Raw genomic sequence first — 17,237 nt, 5'->3', positions numbered from 1 at the left:
ACAAAGAGACCTTGGAGTGCAGGTTCATAGCTCCTTGAAAGTGGAGTCGCAGGTAGATAGGATAGTGAAGAAGGTGTTTGGTATGCTTTCCTTTATTGGTCAGAGTATTGAGTACAGGAGTTGGGAGGTCATGTTGTGGCTGTACAGGACGTTGGTTAGGCCACTGTTGGAATATTGCGTGCGATTCTGGTCTCCTTCCTATCGGAAAGATGTTGTGAAACTTGAAAGGGCTCAAAAAAGATTTACAAGGATGTTGCCAGGATTGGAAGATTTGAGATATCGGGAGAGGCTGAACAGGCTGGGGCGGTTTTCCCTTTGGAGGTTTACAAATTTACGAGGTGGATAGATGAGAAAAATAAACAAAGTCCTTTCCCTGCAGTGAGGGAGTCCAGAACTAGAGAGCGTAGGTTTAGGGTGAGAGGGGAAAGATATAAAAGGGTCCTAAGGGGCAACTTTTTCACGCAGAGGGTGGTACGTGTATGGAATGAGCTGCCAGAGGAAGTGATGGAGTCTGGTACAATTGCAATATTTAAAAGGCATTTGGATGGGTATATGAATAGGAAGGGTTTGGAGGGATATGGGCCGGGTACTGGCAGGTGGGACTAGATTGGGTTGGGATATCTGGTCAGCATGTACGGGTTGGACCAAAGGGTCTGTTTCCATGCTGTACATCTCTATGACTCTATGACTGTATGTCTCCTGTGCCCACCAGGGGCAGCATGCCCTTGATGCTGCCACTCCTCAAAGCTACCATCACTGCTTTGTCTCGACCACTGACCTCAAAATCTCAATGTCCCACCTCACTTCCCTTCCCACCCCAATCCCCAGGCCAGCAGTGGTTACGTCTGGTGTTGCTGGATTGGCTGGCAGCTGGAGGGGCTCAGATTCCCTAACACTTGGAGGCAGACGTCCTGCTCTCTAATAGTGATGAAGAACAGGCCCTGAGGTATCATGTAGTGCAGCTAGATTCCAGGTGGTAAAGTCAACCAGGAGGTTGGTGAAGACTAGCACCACCTCCCCACATCACCCACCCTCAATCTCCTCACAGCCGTGTAAAATTTTCTCAGAGTGTTGAAATGGAACCTTCCTGTAGTTCTCACAATATTAGGAATTCGATCAGAATTCATTTTCTAAAGGAGAAGCTACATTGCTCCATGGCTAAGGTTCAGCAGGAATGTTTCTTATTTGCAAATGTTACCAGGGAGTGTATTTTTTAACTTTAAAATCTTTGTACAGTTCTCCTACCTCGGCCGAAATCACTGTCAGCTCCCATCCCTCATGTCTGCCCTTTACAACGTCGATTTAACTATACAGACTACATCAGCTAGCAGCGAGACCCCACAGAGGCGGGAATCCCTGACATAGTGAATCTCTGACCTTCCAGCCATCATTAGGCTTTTAGATAGTGAGAACTTGGAAATATGTAAATGTGTTAAGTATAGAACGCATAAGATGAATTCATTCACTTTCCTCAGGTCAGGTTATAGATTGAAAGAAAGACAGACTTGCATTTATAACCTCAAGTTATTCCAAGCGCATTGCAGTCCATAAAGTGTATGTGAAATATAGTCACTGTTGTAATGTATTGTACCCTCCAACAGTACAGTGCAGGAATGCACAGCCAACGTAGTTTGATAATGATCGGATCAGCTACCTCTGTGATGTTAGTTGAGGGATAAATGTTCACCAAGGAGAACGTAGCCACTTGTCTTCAAATGGTGACTGTGCGATATTTATATCCGCCTTATTTTCCTTCTCTCTTTCATGGGATGTGAGCTGGCAAGGCCAGCATTAACTGTCTGTGTCAATTGCCCGTGAACTGAATGGTTTGTCAAGTTATTTCAGAGAGCGGTTAAGAGTCAGCCACCTTGCTGAGGTTCCAGAGTCACAGGCAGGCCTAACTGCAAAGGGATTTGGCAGACTTCCGAAAGTTGTTAGCAAACCAGATGGATTTTTGTGGCAATTGATAATAGTGTCATGGTCTCCATTATTGAGAGTAGGTTTGCATTACAGGTTATCATTAATAGAATTTACATTATAGCAGGTGTCATGGTACGATTAGAACCCACGTCCTCAAATCATTTACTCAGCGACATCACCATAACATCACCAACTTCCCTCTGAGAGGGCAGAGAGACACTTACTTCAACATCTCACCTGAAAGACAGCACGAACAAAGGTGCAGCACTCCCTCAGCATAGGCCCTATGATCGTGTGGCACTCCCTCTGTACTGACCCTCCGACAGTGCAGCACTCCCTCAGCACTGACCCTCCGACAGTGCAGCACTCCCTCAGCACTGACCCTCCGACGGTGCAGCACTCCCTCAGCATAGGCCCTATGATCGTGCGGCGTTCCCTCAGCACTGACCCTCCGACAGTGCGGCACTCCCTCAACACTGACCCTCCGACGGTGCAGCACTCCCTCAGCATAGGCCCTATGATCGTGAGGCACTCCCTCTGTACTGACCCTCCGACAGTGCGGCACTCCCTCAACACTGACCCTCCGACGGTGCGGCACTCCCTCAGCACTGACCCTCTGACAGTGCGGCACTCCCTCAGCACTGACCCTCCGACAGTGCGGCACTCCCTCTGTACTGACCCTCCGACAGTGCGGCACTCCCTCAACACTGACCCTCCGACAGTGCGACACTCCCTCAGCACTGACCCTCCGACAGTGCGACACTCCCTCAACACTGACCCTCCGATAGTGCGGCGTTCCCTCAGCACTGACCCTCCGACAGTACGGCGCTCCCTCAACACTGACCCTCCGACAGTGCGGCGTTCCCTCAGCACTGACCCCCCGACAGTGCGGCGTTCCCTCAGCACTGTCCCACTGAACATTTTCCAATATTGAAGGTTCTATTTAAATTTGAAATGTTTGCTGGTCTCTGCAGTTAACTCAGTGAGTTTGTTCAAAGCTCCGTTCTCCATATCCGAACTTGCACCAAGTCCCAATCACCCATCACCCAAGGTGCGTTACAGGAGTATTCAGATAGAATAGAATCACCTGGATTGTCACGTGCATTCAAGTGAAGCATTTGTAATGTTGCCTCTCAGTGCCATGTTCGGTACAAATACTTTAAATGTTCGTACAGATGAACATAGATTAGCATGGGAATACAGAATTTCAAAACTCCAGACTAAGAATAAAAGGTGTTTTGAAGGGACAAAAGTTATCATCCTTTCCCAATATCAGTCTGTGCCTGCCACACTTCGGAAGGCAGGCCACACTGCCTCCACACACTGGCCTGCATCCAGAACATGCCCTGTTCCCCGCTCCGGGACTCACTCTGCTCCCTGCTCCGGGACACACTCTGCTCCCCGTTCCAGGACTGTCTCTGTTCCAAGCTCCCAGACTCTCTCCGTTCCCCGCTCCAGGACTCTCTATGTTCCCTGCTCTGGGACACACTCAGCTTCCCATTCCGGGTCTCTCTCTGCTCCCCGCTCCAGGACACTCTCTGTTCCCCGCTCCGGGACTCTCTCTGTTCCCGCTCCGGGTCTCTCTCTGCTCCCTGCGCCGGGACTCTCTTTGTTCCCCGCTTCGGGAATCTTTCTGTTCCCCGTTCCGGGTCTCTCTCTGCTCTGGGAATCCCTCTGCTCCCCGCTCCAGGACTCTCTCTGCTTCCCGCTCCGGGACTTTCTCTGCTCCCCGCTCCGGGACTCTCTCTGCTCCCCGCTCCGGGACACACTCTGCTCCCCGCTCCGGGACTCACTCTGCTCCCTGCTCCGGGTCTCACTCTGCTCCCCGCTCCGGGACTCTCTCTGCTCCCCGCTCCGGGACACACTCTGCTCCCCGCTCCAGGACACACTCTGCTCCCCGCTCTTGGAATCTACTGTTCCTGCCTGTACGACTTCTACAACTCTCCATTCCAAGCATCTTCCACCCTCTGTATAAAGTCCTTGCCGCATATATCCCCCTTAAACATTTCACCTCTCACCTTGAATGCGTGACATCTCATTATTGAATCCTTCACCCTGGGAAAAAGCTTATCTCCATCCACCCTGTCTATACCCTTCATGACCCTCAATCAATTCCCCCCTCAATCTCTTTTTCTCTAATGAAAACAATCCTAACCTACTCAACCTCTCTTCATAGCTAGCACCTTCCATACCAGACAACATCCTCGTAAACCTTCTCTGCTCCTCTCCAAAGTGTCCACATCCTTCTGGCAACCAGAACTGTACACAGTATTCTAAATGCGGCCAAACCAAAGTCTTCGATAATTTTAACATGACCTGCCAGCTTTTCGACTCAATACCCCGTCCAATGAAGACAACCATACGCTATACCTTCTTGACCGCTCTATCGACCTGTGCAGCCACCTTCAGGGTACAATGGATCTGAACTCCCAGATCTCTCTGCTCATCAACTTTTCCCAGGACTCTTCCGTTTACAATATAGTTGGCTCTAGAATTAGATTTCCCAAAATGCGTCACCTCACATTTGCCTGGATTGAACTCCATCTGCCACTTCTCCGCCCAATTCTCCAGTCTATCTATATCCTCCTGTATTCTCTGATAGTCCCATATGCTTTCTGCTACTCCACCCATCTTTGTGTCATCTGCAAACTTACTGATCAGACCAACAGTGCCCTGTTCTAGATCATTTATGTATATTACAAACAACAGTGGCCCCAGCACTGACCCCTGTGGAGCACCACTAGTCACCTTTCTCCAATTCGAGAAACTCCCTTCAGCTACTACTCTCTGTCTCCTGTTGCTCAACCAGTTCTTTATCCACCTAGCTAGAACACCCTGCACACCATGTGACTTCACTTTCTCCATTAGTCTACCATGGGGAACCTTAACAAACGCCTTACTAAAGTCCATGTATATGACATCTACAGCTCTTCCTTCATCTATCAACTTGGTCACTTCCTCAAAGAACTCTATTATGTTGGTAAGACACAATTTTCCCCACACAAAACCGTGTTGCCTATCACTGATAAGTCCATTCTTTTCCAAATATAAATAGATTTAATCCCTCAGTGCCTTCTCCACCAAACATTCCCACCTACTACCCTTCTTGAACAGGGGGACAACATGAGCAACCCTCTAGTCCTCTGGCACCTCACCTGTGTTTAAGGATGCTACAAAGATATCTGTCAGGGCCCCAGCTATTTCCTCTCTTGCCTCCCTCAGCAACCTGGGATAGATCCCATCCGGTCCTGGGATTTGTCCACCTTAATATCCTTTAGCCTACCCAACACATCTTCCCTCTTTATGTCTAATCTCAGCATTCATCATCTCCTGTTCCTCTGTAAACACTGATACAAAGTAATCATTGAGAATCTCACCCATTTTCTCAGGTTTGACACACAACCTTCCTTCCTTATCCATTAGTGGACCAACCCTTTCTCTGGTTACCCTCTTGCTTCTTATATAAAAATAAAAAGCCTTAGGATTCTCCTTAATTCTACTCACTAAAGTTATTTCATGACCCCTTTTAGCCCACTTGATTCCTTGTTGAAGAATGGACCTACTCTCCTGATATTCCTCCAAGGTCTGTTGTGTTCTTAGCTGCCTGGACCTTATGTACACTCCCCTTTTCCTCTTGGCTAGTCACTTGATTTCTCCTGTCATTCTCGGTTCACGAATCTTGCCTTTCCTATCCCCTGTTTTCAAAGGGACATGCCCATCCTGCACTATCTTCAACCTATCTTTGAAAGCTTCCCTATTATCAAATGTGGACTTCCCTTCAAATAGCTGTGTCCAATCCACATTTCCCAGCTCCTGCCTAATTTTGATATAATTGGCCTTGGCCCAGTTTCGTACTCATCCCTTAGGACCACTCTCATCTTTGTCCAAGAGTATTCGAAAACTTACAGAATTTTGCTTTTTATTTGATCGTGAAGTGCTGAGAGAGGAAAGCCTCTTGCATATTGTTGAGCTATGTTGGTCTCAATCCTGACTCCAGTTTGACATGAACTGTCCCTTGACCTCCAAATGGTTCCCAGTGTCTATCATGGGGTTTGCCTGTAGAACAGCAAATTAGACTGTATCATGAGGGTCTCTCAGTCAGACCCCAACTGGCCAATGCTGTTTTGGGGTCTTTCAGATTTACAGCTGCATTATTGTGCAGAAACTAAATTTTCAGATTTTAAAATTGCTTTTGTTTAATCCTGCTTGTTTTTAATTAAATACAACCCTCTCTTACCTTGCTCCAACCTTTTGGGTATTGCTCATGTAATTATTTTTTTCTATTTAAAAGTTACAACCATTAAATTGTGTTTGTGGAGTTGTGGTGCACCAGAGGTGTCTGAGAGTTACATAATGCCTGTTAAGGAAATGGCTCAATAGATTACAGGGCAACACATAATCCTTAGGTCGATTACTCCCTGGTGTGAATGCTGCTGACATGAATTTTCACAGCGGAACACTAAATCCAATCGCTCTCCTGTTACTTACTGCCACACATCAGAGTCAACAGGGTCGACCCCCGCAGAATAGAACTGGAGAAGACAAAAGGCATTGACACACACTTCACACCAAGACACCGGAGATTCAAAGGAAGACCTGTTACTGACAGTGACGCAGTGGGCTGCAATCTGATCTTTCACATAGATCTAGGCTTGAATTTTGTCACAACTTACATGAGATGAATCTTATAAAACGATACAGCACAGAAGTAGGCCATTTAGCCCATTGTTCTGACATCAATTCTTTGAAAAAGTTATCCAGTTCCATTTCCCCATCGCACTCTTTCATCATAACCCAGTAATTTTGGCCTTTCCGAGTATTTACCCAGTCTCCCTCTGAATAATACTGCAGGTGTAATTGACAAAAGAGGTAATGGAGGAATGTTCTCACACAGCAATCACAGAGTGGTTAGGATCTGAAATGCATTGCCCATGATGTGTTGTAGCTTCTGTCAGACATTCAAGAGAGAATTAGATTATTATCTCAAAAAGAAGATTGCAGGGTTATGAGGAGAAGGTGAATAATGACACCAGATGCATTGCTCATTCAGAAAGCTGGTGCTGCACAATGGGCTATATAGGTGACCCCTGCTCTGTAACAATTCTGTGTTCCCACCATTTGTCAGGCAGCACAGTTCCCTCAGTCAAATCAATGGAAATGTCATAGAATTGCTACAGTGCTGATAGTGACCATTCAGCCCATCAAGTCTGCACCAACCCTCCAAAGAGAACAGACAAGTGGGCATGCAGTGAATCCCAGAGCAAACTGAAGGAACCACATCTCATCTTCAGACTAAATACTTTTCAATCTTCAGGAGTTAATATTGTGTTCAATATCTTCAGACGGTGAACTCACTCCCCTTCCTTCTGTTTCTTTTAGCTTGACTTGGTACATTCTCAGTTCTCATGCCCTCTCTCCCTTCCCCCAACCCCAGTGGGACCATCTGTTCTTTCCGGTCTGGCAGTTAGAGACACCATTCCGATCATTTACTCTGCACTATCAACGCCCTTTCTCCCCCAGTATTCCACACCCCTCCCACCCATTACGTAAATGCTGCTCTTCACACTTCATTTCAGCTCTGATGAAGTAATCTATAATTCCACATTAACCTGCTCCCTCTCCATGGATGCTGCCTGACTCGCTGGGATTCCAAGGTTTTTTTGTTTTCACCAATATTCTGGGCACACAGGTTCAATCCCACCACAGCAGCTGGTGGGATTGAAATTCAAATAATAAACCTGGAATTCAGAGTTAGAGTCATCAAGTCATAGAGATGTACAGCATGGAAACAGACCCTTCAGTCCAACCCCTCCATGCCGACCAGATATCCCAACCCAATCTAGTCCCACCTGCCAGCACCCGGCCCACATCCCTCCAAACCCTTCCTATTCATATACCCATCCAGATGCCTTTTAAACGTTGTAATTGTACCAGCCTCCACCACTTCCTCTGGCAGTTGTGGCCATGAAACTATCCGTGGTAATGGTTCATGAGTGAGGGGAAAGAAACCACCTTTACCTGGTCTGGCCTGCTTGTGACGCCAGACCCACAACAGTGTGGCTGACTCTCAACTGCTATCTGAAATGGCCAAGCAAACCATTCATTTTAAGAGCAATAAATGTTGGTCCAGCCGATGCCCCATGTACAAATGAAAAAGAACTCCAATGGTGCTTAATGCCCCAGCAAGCAGTCAGTGCCATGAGAAAAGAGCACCACCGGTGTGAGGAAAAACAATGTTCCATTGCCCATGAGTTTAACACCGACTGTCCAGCTCAGGGAGAGTAAAACTACTGAGCTATTAACAGTTTTACAAGAACTGGTCATCAGGCTGAGCCAATCTCTCTTCTTGGAATGGCACGGTGTCTCCGTGGTTAGCATTGTTGCCTCATGGCACCAGAGACCCGGATTTGATTCTAGTCTTGGGTGACCGTCTGAGTGGAGTTTGCACATTCTCCCCGTGTCTGCATGGATTTCCTCTGCGTGCTCTGGGTTCCTCCCACAATCCAAAAATATGCAGGTTAGGAGGATTAGCTATGGGAATGCAGGGTTACAGGGATATAATAGGTGGGTGGGTCTGGGTAGGATGCTCTTCGGAGGGTCGGTGTGGACTCAATGAACCGAATTGTATGATGATTCTTTCCAATATCCAGAAGTCTTTCAAAGCCCCTTCCCTAGTAACTCAGAAAATATCATTTCTTAGCAACAGTGGAAGTGACAATGGGGAAAAGGCACGTGGTAATGATGCTCGTTTGAAGAACTAGTGTGGTCACAATGGGCTGTGTAGCCTCCTTCTGTGCTGTAATAATTCTGTGACAAGAATCTGTGAAGCATCATTAGTGAGGTTAAAGTGACCTGGTAACCAAGGGTCACTCACAGCCCTGCAGATACCATGCTAGGTCATGCAGCAGATTTATACTGCTCACCTTACTTACATCCGCTCTCTCTCTCTCTTTGTCTTTTGTTCAGTGAGTGTCATTTAGAATGAAGCCCTCTGCAGGATCAGGTTTTCCCTGGCCTGAGGTTTTTAATCTGTTTTGTCATACCCCTGGTGGGGAGGGTGTGCCTGAACAATGATGCATGAGCTCACTTGTGGCATCGGATGGGTCCGTTTTCTCTCCGATATTGCCCTGCAGGGTTTGGGAGGATATTTATACTGGGATGTGAGGGCAAGAATACCTTTGTGTTTTTGGTGCCTGCTAAATCCTCTCCAGATAAGCCAAATGCAGACTAAATGTCCACCAGAGTTCCATTGACACTGTCCCCATCAAACTCTCCTGTAACAGGTATACTGCAGGGTCTGAGACAGAGTAAAGCTATCTTTATTCTTTTAAACACAAAATGAAGCTTTCCCACTCTTTCACATTAAAAATAAACAGAAAGTCAAGCTCTTCTGATGCAGTCCCAATCAAACACTTCAAGGACAGGGAAAGAACAGGGTTAGATACACTGTGAAGCTCTCTCTACACTGTCCCCCATCAAACACTCCCAGGTCAAGGAAGCACGGGGTTAGATACAGAGTAAAGCTTCTTCTACACTGTCCCCATCAAACACTCCCAGAACAGGGACAGCATGGGGTTAGATACAGAGTAAAGCTCTCTCTACACTGTCCCCATCAAACACTCCCAGCACAGGGACAACACAGGGTTAGATACAGAGTAAAGCTGCCTCTACACTGTCCCCATCAAACACTCCCGGGACAGGGACAAGACAGGGTTAGATACAGAGTAAAGCTGCCTCTACACTGTCCCCATCAAACACTCCCAGGACAAAGAAGCATGGGGTTAGATACAGAGTAAAGCTTCCTCTACATTGACCCCATCAAACACTCCCAGAACAGGGACAGCATGGGGTTAGATACAGAGTAAAGCTCCCTCTACACTGTCCCCATCAAACACTTCCAGGACAGGGACAGCACAGGGTTAGATACAGATTAAAGCTCCCTCTACACCGATCCCATCAAACACTCCCAGGACAGGGACACAGCAGGTTTAGATACAAAGTAAAGCTCCCTCTACACTGTTCCCCATCAAACATGCCCAGAACAGGGACAGCACAGGGTTAGATATAGAGTAAAGCTCCCTCTACACTGTCCCCATCAAACACACCCAGGACAGGGACAGCACGGGGTTAGATACAGAGTAAAGCTCGCTTTACACTGTCCCCTGTCAAACACTCCCAGGGCAGGGACATCACAGGGTTAAATACAGAGTAAAGCGACCTCTACACTATCCCCTATCAAACACCCCCAGGGACAGGGACAGCACAGGGTTAGATAGAGTAAAGCACCCTCTACACTGTCCCCATCAAACACTCACAGGGACAGCACGGGGTTAGATACAGAGTAATGCCCCCTCTACACTGTCCCCATCGAACACCCCCAGGACAGGGACAGCACAGGGTTAGATACAGAGTAATGCCCCCTCTACACTGTCCCCATCAAACCCTCCCAGGACAGGGACAGCACAGAGTTTAGATACAAGGTAAAGCTTCCTCATATAAAAGTGTAAGGAAAGGGAAAATAAAGTTCCCTCAATGTTGCCCCCACCAAACACATATGGGATGGGAACAGCACAGGGTTAGACACAGAATAAATCAGGGACAGCATAGTCTAATTTTGACCTCAATGTTTATGAGTGCCATTGTCAATCAGGGTTCAATAGATAAGAATGTGAAGTGGGTATTTTAGCTAAAAGTTTTGCATTATCCAGAGCTCAGCCTGGCACAGTGTGATACTGACCATCTCGCAGTGAGACAAAGAGCTGAAGCTTGGAGCTTCCCTCTGCTTCGAACACAAAGAGGTCAGGCTGATATCAGTAAGAGCAGATATCAGACAACCCTGTAATTGCACCAGGAGAATGATGTTTGTGCTTTCCTGTGCCAGTGTAGCCTGCTGGCAAAGAGCCACCAGATAGTGCTGGCCCTTTGTCTTTGGAGGCATCCCTCCAGGATATTATTGAAGAGATTCCTTCTCCAGATATAGTCGTGGGCTCCTCATTGAAAGACAGGTCTTTGTGACACAGTAATAGCAGTTGCTCAGCAATAACCTGCTCACTGACACTCACTTTGACCACTCAGTGCCTGAACCTCATTACGGTTTTGGTTCAAACATTTGGACAAAAGAGCTGAATTGCAGAGATGAGGCGAGAGTGACTGCCCTTAACATAAAAGCTGCATGTTAATGTAAATGCGTGGCATCAAAATGGGAATCCATGGGTATATGGTAAAATCTCTGCAACTGAGTTATACCTGGAACAAAGGAAGGTGGTTGTGAAGGTCAGCCATCTTAACTCCAAGACATCTCTGCAGGGTAGATACTCTCTGATCAACCCTGGCACTTTGGGGCCAGTGACCATAATGCTATTAGTTTTAAAATAGTGACGGAAAACGACGGACCAGATCTAAAAGTTGAATTTCTAAATTGGAGAAAGGCTAATTTTGATGGTATTCAGCAAGAACTTTCAAAAGCTGGCTGGGTGCAGATGTTCGCAGGTAAAGAGATGGCTGGAAAATGGGAAGCCTTCAGAAATGAGATAACGAGAATCCAGAGAAACTATATTCCTGTCAGGGTGAAAGGAAAGGCTGGTCGGTGTAGGGAATGCTGGATGACTAAAGAAACTGTGGGTTTGGTTAAGAATAAGAAGTAAGCATATGTAAGGTATAGACAGGATAAATCAAGTGAATCCTTATAAGAGTATAAAGGCAGTAGGAGTATACTTAAGAGGGAAATCAGGAGGGCAAAAAGGGGACATGAGATAGCTTTAACAAATAGAATTAAGGAGAATCCAAAGGGTTTTTACAAATACATTAAAGACAAAGGGGTAAGTAGGGAGAGAATAGGGCCCCTCAAAGATCCGCAAGGCAGCCTTTGTGTGGAGCTGCAGGAGATGGGGGAGATACTAAACGAGTATTTTGCGTCAGTGTTTACTGTGGAGAAAGACGTGGAAGATATAGAATGTAGGTAAATAGATGGTGACATCTTGAAAAATGTCCAAATTACAGAGGAGGAAGTGCTGGATGTCTTGAAACACACAAAAGTGGATAAATCCCCAGGACCTGATCAAGTGTACATTAGAACTCTGTGGGAAGCTAGGGAAGTGATTGCTGGGCCTCTTGCTGAGATATTTGTATCATCGATAGTCACAGGTGAGGTGCCGGAAGACTGGAGGTTGGCTAACGTGGTACCATTATTTAAGAAGGGTAGTAAGGACAAGCCAGGGAACTATAGACCAGTGAGCCTGACGTCAGTGGTGAGCAAGTTGTTGGAGGGAATCCTGAGGGACAGGATGTACATGTATTTAGAAAGGCAAGGACTGATTAGGGATACTCAGCATAGCTTTGTGCGTGGGAAATCGTGTCTCACAAACTTGATTGAGTTTTTCGAAGAAGTAACAAAGAGGGTTGATGAGGGTAGAGCGGTAGACGTGATCTATATGGATTTCAGTAAGATGTTCAACAAGGTTCCCCATGGGAGACTGGTTAGCAAGGTTAGATCTCATGAAATACACAGAGAACTAGCCATTTGGATACAGAACTAGCTTAAAAGATAGAAGAGAGGGGGTGGTGGTGGAGGGTCTTTTCAGAATGGAGGCCTGTGACCAGTGGTGTGCCACAAGGATTGGTGCTGGGTCCACTACTTTTCATCATTTATATAAATGATTTGGATATGAACATGGGAGGTATAGTTAGTACATTTGCAGATGACACCAAAATTGGAAGTGTAGTGGACAGCAAAGAAGGTTACCTCCGATTACAATGGAATCTTGATTCTCCTTCCTATCGAAAAGATGTTGTGAAACTTGAAAGGGTTCAGAAAAGATTTACAAGGATATTGCCAGGGTTGGAGGATTTGAACTATAGGGAGAGGTTGAACAGGCTGGGGCTTTTTTCCCTGGAGCATCGGAGGCTGAGGGCTGACCTTATGGAGATCTATAGACAGTCTTTTCCCTGGGGTGGGGGAGTCCAGAACTAGAGGGCATAGGTTTAGGGTGAAAGGGCAAATATATAAAAAAGACCTAAGGGGCAACGTTTTCACGCAGAGGGCAGTATGTGTATGGAATAAGCTGCCAGAAGAAGTGATGGATGAGGGTACAATTGCAACATTTAAAAGGCATCTGGATGGGTATATGAATAGAAAGGATAATCTCTATGGCTCTAAGTGACAAGTAATATTCAAGCCACATAAATACTAAACAATGACCATCTTCAACAAAAGAAACTGTAACCAACACCTCTTATTTCCCACAATCAATGGGGTTCCAACTGCTAGAAATTGAACTGGACCAGCTGTATAAATGTTGTGTCTACAAGAGCAGGTCAGGGTCTAGGAATTCTATTGCAGATAACTTATCTCCTGACTCCCCAAAGCCTGAACACGATTTACAAACCACGAGTTAGGAGTGTAATGCAGTGCTTGCCACTTGCCTGGATGGGGGCAGCTCCAACAACACTCAAGCAGCTCGACACCGTCCAGAAGAACAAAGCTCACTTGATTGATACCATATTCACAGACATATAGTCCCTGCAACACCATCACACAGTCGCGGCAGTGTGTACCATCTATAAAAAAGTTAAAAATCACACAACACCAGGTTATAGTCCAACAGGTTGATTTGGAAGCACAGGCTTTCGGAGCACTGCTTCTTCGTCAGGTATCTGGTGCACAGTCAAGTAGTACTCTGAAAACCTGTGCTTCCAAATCAAGCTGTTGGACTACAGCCTGGTGTTGTGTAATTTTTCACTTTGTCCACCCCCGTCCAACACCAGTTCCTCCATATCATGGCCATCTATAAAAAACACTGCAGACATTCAAGAGGGATCTTAACACCTTCCAAACCCAAAATCTTTGCCATCAATAAGGACAAAGGCAACAAATACATGGGAATATCATAGAACATAGAACAATACAGCACAGAACAGGCCCTTCGGCCCACGATGTTGTGCCGAACATTTGTCCTAGCTTAAGCACCCATCCATGTACCTATCCAATTGCCGCTTAAAGGTCACCAAAGATTCTGACTCTACCACTCCCACAGGCAGCGCATTCCATGCCCCCACCACTCTCTGGGTAAAGAACCTACCCCTGACATCCTCCCTATACCTTCCACCCTTCACCTTAAATTTCTGTCCCCTTGTAACACTCTGTTGTACCTGGGGAAAAAGTCTCTGATTGTCTACTCTATCTATTCCCCTGATCATTTTATAAACCTCTATCAAGTCACCCCTCATGCTTCGCCGTTCCAATGAGAAAAGGCCTAGCACTCTCAACCTATCCTCGTACGACCTATTCTCCATTCCAGGCAACATCCTGGTAAATCTCCTCTGCACCCTCTCCTAAGCTTCCACATCTTTCCTAAAGTGAGGCGACCAGAACTGCACACAGTACTCCAAATGTGGCCTAACCAAAATCATGACCTGCAAATTCCTCTCAAGATCACTCATCATCATGACTTGGAAATATATTGGCGTTCCTTCGCTGTTGTTGGGACAAAATCCTGGAATACCTTCCCTAACAGTACTGAGGATTTACCTTCAGTGCATGGATTGCAGTTGTTCAAGAAGGCAGCTCACCACCACTTTATCAAAGGCAACTAGGGCCAGGCAATAAATGCATGGCCAGCTAACAACATCCAAATTCCAGTGAATGAATGTAGATAAAACTAGCAAAAATCCAATGAGAGAGAGAGAGAGAGAGCAACTTTGAATCATGGCAGCTGTCCTATGGAGGAATCTTTCACCATGTTCATCTCAGCAACTGTTTCAATAACAAGTCAAGACCAGGAGATACTTGAATAACTGAAATATTCCAAGTCAAACCCAATTAGAGGAAAACGTGTCTCCAAGTAACCGTGGCAATCAATACACTTGAAGTTGTGTAAGAGACAACTAGGGAATACAACACCCTCAGTTATTTAAAACACTATGTAATACAAATTTTACCCTTGTTTTCAAACACCCACAGTCGCGAGTCCCCTCTCCCTCTCTCTGCTGTCTGCTCAAGCCTGGCAATCCTTCAAGGTGTCTGTGCTCCTCCAATGGTGGTTCTTGTGCATCCTAGTTTTCTTGGCATCACCATTGGCAGCACAGCCTTTCGCCTCCTGGGCCCTAACCTCCAGAATTCCCTCCAGGTTAAAGGACTATGGGACTGCAGGAGGTTGCAGAGTTAAATCTGAGTGAGGAGCAAGCTGAGGACATGCGTGTGAAAATAATGTTGGGCAAAGTTGAATGTTTGGGATGGTACCCATTGCAGCATTCACTGGTTGTGAAGTCAGCTCCTGCAGCCCCCTGTCCGATTTGGTGAAGCTGCTTCAGTGCTTGGGGCTTCCTTCAGCTTCTGACATTGAACAGTTTGTTTTGGTGTCTTTCCCATCAATGGGTTAATTCTGCAAATATTGCACCAAATCTTTCTGTTGGGTTGCGTCATTGACAACCTCAACTTCTCATCATCCCTGCTTCCTGATTGCTGGTTAATTATGTTTCACACTGTATTTTAATCATTTATTCGTATTAAACAGCAGTGGTGCAGGACAAACCATCACTGGAAGTGACAAGGGTGGAAGTTGGTGAGGTGGGAATAAGTTCAGGATTGTTTCCCCCCCATTACTGAACCATGATGATATGGGGTGGGGAATATCAGGTTTTCATCCCTTCCAACAGGAAACCAGAAGCCCATTTGGTGCCGAATTGGAAGCTGGTGACTCATGGGCCCATGAACGAGTGGTCGAAACAAACATTAGACATCTGCATGTGCAAATTGGGGTCCTGAATGCAACACCCCCCATGCATTTACATAGTGCCTTTCATGCTGCGAAACATGTTAAGTTGTTTTAGGACCCTCAACAAAATTAGTCAGCAAAGGGAGCAGAGCCTACACTGTATGCTCAATTATGAGGTCCAAAGCAGCACTCCTTAGAGCGAAGGTGAGGGGTTATTTACATAAAGCTAATAAAGGATTTAATTACCAAGGAGTTTGCAGGAGCAGTTTATCCCTAACACTCCACTCCCCAATATATACAATCAGGTAAGCTGCAGTCTCACTGCTCCCGGATTACATTCCCTAATAGAAATGTGGGAGTAATTTCAAGAAGATCTTGTGTTAAACTGATGAAAAGCTTTTGTTGCTGGTGTCTTCTTGTACTGAGTTCTGATTACTTTGTGCTTCTCGCAATAGGTCTGCCCTATGGATGGGAAGAAGCTTACACAGCAGACGGGATTAAATATTTTATCAAGTAAGTACCTCATTTGGGTAAGCCGCAATGATCATTGCGGTCGCCCTTTTAACTCAAATAAGGAAAGTATTCTCTGAAGGTTGAGAGATTTTGGAATGCCCTTTCCTGAAAGGCAGAGGATGCCAACTCTTAAAATATTTTAAGACAGAGGTGGATAGATTCTTGATTACCAAGGGGATGAAATATTATCGGGGATACACAGGAATGTAGAGTTGAGGTTAAAATCAGATCAGCCGTGATCATATCAAATGGCAGCACAGGGAGAGAAAGGAAAAAGGGAAGGAATAGAAAGAGGGCTGAGACAGAGGGAAAAGTGAGGGAAGCAAGATTTTCCGAGGCAGAGGAAAGACTGGAGTAGTCTGTCCACACATATTGCCAGTCAGATTACAGACATAGAGCAAAAGGCAAAACAACTTAAAACAGATTATTGAAAGGTGAAGGTGAGAAAAGTGCAGATAGTTACATGCCAGGAATTGAATAACCTTCCGTGACCTTACCACTGGAAAGCATCATATGACTCAATGGCCATTCAACCCATTGTGTCTGTGCTGGTTCTTTGGAAGTGGTATTCAATTAGATTAGATTACTTACAGTGTGGAAACAGGCCCTTCGGCCCAACAAGTCCACACCACCCCGCCAAAGCGCAACCCACCAATACCCCTTACCTAACACTACGGGCAATTTAGCGTGGCCAATTTACCTGGCCTGCACATCTTTGGACTGTGGGAGGAAACCGGAGGACCCAGAGGAAACCCACGCAGACACGGAGAGAACGTGCAAACTCTACACAGTCAGTCGCCTGAGGCGAGAATTGAACCCAAGTCTCTGGCGCTGTGAGGCAGCAATGCTAACCACTGTGCTACCGTGCCGCCCACTAGCCTCAGCTTCCCTGCTCTTTCCTGATAGCTCTGAAATTGTTCCTTTACAAATATTTATCCACTTCTCTTTTTGAAAGCTATTATTGAATCTACTTCCATCAGGCACTGCATTCTAGACTAACTCCAGTCCTGCTGTGTGAAAATAGTTCTCCCCATTGCCCCTCTGTTTTTGGTGCCTATTATCCTCAATCTGAATACTGACTGTGTCTTCTTT

General features: G+C 46.1%; 1 long non-coding RNA gene across 1 annotated transcript in view; it reads left to right on the top strand.

Moving 5' to 3' along the window:
• Positions 1–16,152, top strand: part of LOC122561936 — a 33,989-nt gene extending 17,837 nt beyond the window's left edge. Inside the window, exon 3 of the long non-coding RNA XR_006315164.1 lies at positions 16,088–16,152. This is a non-coding gene — a long non-coding RNA (uncharacterized LOC122561936). The remainder of the gene's footprint in view (positions 1–16,087) is intronic.
• The last annotated feature ends 1,085 nt before the right edge of the window (positions 16,153–17,237 follow it).

The sequence above is a fragment of the Chiloscyllium plagiosum genome, chromosome 24 (assembly GCF_004010195.1).
Source record: "Chiloscyllium plagiosum isolate BGI_BamShark_2017 chromosome 24, ASM401019v2, whole genome shotgun sequence".
Classification (NCBI taxonomy): Eukaryota; Metazoa; Chordata; class Chondrichthyes; order Orectolobiformes; family Hemiscylliidae; genus Chiloscyllium; species Chiloscyllium plagiosum.
This window is presented reverse-complemented; position numbering and strand designations above follow the sequence as displayed.